We start from the raw sequence: 4254 nt of genomic DNA on the forward strand, positions 1-4254 counted from the left end.
GGTCCTTCCCAACCCAAACCACCCCATGCTCCCATTTCTCCACCTGCCTCCAACCCCCCAGATCCCTCCAAGCTGTGCCAGGTTTGTCTGGAGCTGCAGGAACAGAATTCCATTGACAAGTTGTGGATCCTTCTGTCCCTCCCTTCCACCCCAGTGCTGGGAGCACTGAATTCCAAGAGAAAGATGGGATTATTCCTGTCAGGAATATGTGCTGGGAGCCCTCAGGATCTCCATGCCCACAAGGAGCCACTCTGGATCATTCAATAAATTTATTACAAATCCAGGACCCAATTCCCTGCTGTGGCTTTTCCCCGGTTCCAGCTGCTGAAGGAAGGGAAAAGGAAAAAATCCCAAACCTTTTACAATCATTTTATCCAACTTTTTCCCCACCCTGGAGCCAGGAATTCCTGCCTGGGAATCACAGTTAATTGGATTATAATGGACCATTCCTCCTGATTTAATAAAGCAGAGGAAAGTTGGGATGGCAGCAGCATGCTCCTTGGATTGGGAACAGCTCCAGTTCCTAATTTACATTCCAACTTTATTGTTGAAAAAATTTCAAGCTCCAGGGGTTTGGGGAGGAAGTTTGCCTAGAATTTGTTTTATTCCAGGAAGAAATGATAGAATTGGAAAGAGAGGAGTGGAACAATCCATGAAAAAATTAAAAATTCCTGCTCCCACTGCTTGAAATTACAGGGGGGAAAAAGAAAAAAAAGAAATAATGAGAATTCCCAGAAGTGCTGGAGAGGGAAGTGAATGAGCTGTGTTATCCCAGGGGTTTGGAATAATGGGATTCCCCACTCTCAGCAGGGAATTGCTCATTCCAAAGCACATCAGGATGGATGGGTGACTTCCCAGAGAGGGACTGGGAAAAGGGAATCAGGGAGGGCTGGAAAGGGCCGGGAAGAGGACATGGAGCAGGAATGCAGGAAAAATGGGAATTGCAACATCAGCCAGCCCTGCTGGAAGCCCTGAGCACACCTGGGCAGGCCTGGGGGGACAATTCCCAGCTTGGGAACTCAGGTTTCATTTTAAAGCCTGGGATTTAGGTGGGATTTTCCCAGCCAGGATCCCACAGGAATCCCTACAATGGGACAGAAGGGATCCTCCATCCCAAAGAACATCCCTGAATTCCACAGGCATGCCTACCTTCCAAGGGGCATTCCACCATCCCAAAGGACATCTCCCCATCCCTGCATCCAGGCCAGTTCCAGCCTGGCCTCCTGCATGGACGAGGAATGGGAAATCAGCCCTTGGATGCCATCCAGCTGCAAAATGCCAGGGCAAGCAGCAGCTCCCAGGCAGGCTGAGCCCTTCCCAGGGATAAATAATCCAGAGGAGTCCCTGTCCATCCCCCAGGATGGAGAGCTGCTGCTCCACACAATGATCCAGCAGCTTCCCTCCATCCCAGCTCATGGAAAATCTGCAGCTGGGCTGGGAAAAGCAAACACAAGAGAAAAAACTCATCCCAGCTCCAATTTTATCCATCCTGCTGGGAAAAGCGATGGATTCCAGAGCCAGCCTGGGATGCTGCAAGGCCCTCCTGGCACCACCAGTGCTCCCAGTGGGAACAGACTCCAGTGGCCCACGGAATTCAGGGTAAATGACAGGAGGCAGAAACGTGGTCAGATGGAAAAAAGCTCATCCCAGCTCCAATTTCAGCCATCCCAGTGGGAAAAGTGACTGATTCTGGAGCCAGCCTGGATTGCTTACGGCACCATCAGTGCTCCCAGTGGGAACAAGTTCCAGGGATTTCAGGATAAATGGAATTACCCTGAACTGGAGCAGAGGGAAGGGCAAACCCGGCAGCCTCAGGCTCCCAAGGGAACAAACCCAGGGGCACTGGGAGCCCAAATCCCAGATTCCCACCCTGCATCCCTGGATTTCCTTCCCCTCCCCACACCAGTGTCCCACAGCACCTCCATTCCAGGAATTCCCATTCTTTGTGCTCTGTTGGGAAGTGGTCCCAGGCAGATCCTGGAGCAATTTGCAAACATTAATTAAGCTCTGCAGCATCCTGGAGTGGGCAGGGACTGGAACTGTCCTTAATGACATTAATTCTGCTCAGGCTGGGCAGGAATTCATGGGAATCTGTTCCACAACTCAAACAAACCCATGGTGGACCTGGAATCCCCTTTCTGGATGGATGATGGATGGATGGATGNAGCCCCTTTCCAGCTCCCTCAGCCCCTCCTGGGGCTCCAGCCCCTTCCCAGCTCCATTCCCTGCCCTGGACACGCTCCAGCCCCTCCAGCTCCTTGTTTAGAAGATCCCAAACTGAACCAGAATTTGAGGCAGGGCTATCACAAGATTATCCTGGGATTTCATTCCCTCCCCCGGGCTCTGGGATCCCCCAGTGCTGGTTGTTTAAAGCCAGCACTAAGGACGTGTAAAAATCTCTGATCTCCTTTTAATCTAAATCCCTAATCCTTAAAACCATCAAGGAAAGCTTGGAAATTTCATCTGAAGCAGTGCCCAGGCCGGAGGCAAAACACAAACAGGTAAAAAAAAATTAACCACCTTAAAATTCTATTTTTTATCAGACTTCAGCCAATCCTCATGACTTGGGGCTGCTGAACCCCTCGGTGTCACATCCCCCTCCCGAGGAATGCAGGGAATTCTGCAGGGAATTCCACAGGGAGCTGATCCCACACCAAGTCCCAGCCTGTGGAAAGCCCCAAAAGCAGCCACTGATGTCCAGGAATCCAATCCCACATTGGATTATCCTGTGCAGGATGTGGCAGATCCAGGAGTCATCCCAAATAAAACCTCCCCAGCCCTGGGAAGGGAGATGGGGAAGGGGAAAGTGACCTGGAATTTCCTGCTGTCACCAATTAACTGCTAATGATGGTTTCATTTTGGGCATCAAATTCTGGTGGGCAGAAATTCCCTCCTGTGCCAAGTGAACACTGACTCCACGAGGGAAAAGCCTTTGGACAAGCAGGAATATTGATGTGAGTACAGAAACACAGGAGTTCCAAATCCCCACCTCATCCCACAGGCAGAAAATCCCCAAAACAGTGAAACACCAGGAGCTGAGATGGATTCTGCCCAGGGAGCTGGCACAGGACACTGAGGAATTCAGGGATCTCCCTGCCCAGCCAGGAGCTTGATTCCCACCTGCCCCCAATGGCTCCCCTATCCAGGGCCTTGGAGCCACTGGAATTATTTGAACACAATGAATTTGGCACAAAAAAGGCAAAGCCAGGTTAATGGGGATGAGCAGGAGAGGGATGGGAAGTGTTCAGTGCTTGGAAAAATCCAAGGCAGCTCCCCCAGGCACAGCTGTGTCCCCAAATCCCAGCAGAGAGAGAGGGCAGAGGAGCAGGGAGGGACAAGGGATGGCTCCAACCTCAGGGAGAAACACGAGGGGAGGGAAGGGCTGAGTGGAATGAAAGCTTCATTCAACGCAGGAATAAAGAAAAGGGGACCAAGTTTGTGAGGGTGAAAGGAAAGTGAACTTTCCAGAGGAAAACAGGGAGCTTGGCTGGATCCTCACTGGAATGTGGTGGTGAGAGGATAAAGAGCCAGGAGCAGGATCCAGCTGGAGCCCTGGGTGCCACAAATCACCCAGGACCTGGAGGAGGCTTCCAGAGGGAAAGACTTGGCTGCAGGGACCGATGGCTTTTCTATCCCAGAGCTTGGGATAGTGTGGGAAGTTGGGATTGTGGGAACAGCACTGGGATCTACCACCTTCAGTCAGGATTTTCAGGATTGTTCCCCAGGGAATGACTCGGGCAGGGCGGTGCCTTCTGCTCCAACACTCCCTGAAGGAAGAAATTCCAGCATTCAGCTGAGTTTGGAGAGCAGGAGATGCTGATGGAGCAGGGAATGAGCTGGAAAGCTGAACTGGAATGCTGGGAGCAGCTGTTCCAGTACAGGAGCTGGGCCCAACCTTCCCATCCCTTATCCCAGGCACATGGGGAAGGACCCAGAGGGGGAAGATAATTTCCCTCCTCAGAGAATCCATTGCTATTCCAAAATATTTGTTATGAAGTTATATCCACCTGTGGGAATGTTCTGTTGGTGAATTCCAGGGAACCTGCCAGGCTTTTCCTGCTGCACAATCCATTCTCCACGACTTTGGAGGCATTTGGGAATTGCTACAAAATTCAGCAAATCAAGAAGGTCTGAGAGAGGGGGAATTGTTCCTGGCAGGGTGGGCAGGCCCTGGCACAGGGTGCCCAGAGCAGCTGGGGCTGCCCCTGGATCCCTGGCAGTGCCCAAGGCCAGGCTGGACATTGGGGCTGGAGC

This window comes from Parus major, chromosome 27 (assembly GCF_001522545.3).
Source record: "Parus major isolate Abel chromosome 27, Parus_major1.1, whole genome shotgun sequence".
In the NCBI taxonomy this organism is placed as follows: domain Eukaryota; kingdom Metazoa; phylum Chordata; class Aves; order Passeriformes; family Paridae; genus Parus; species Parus major.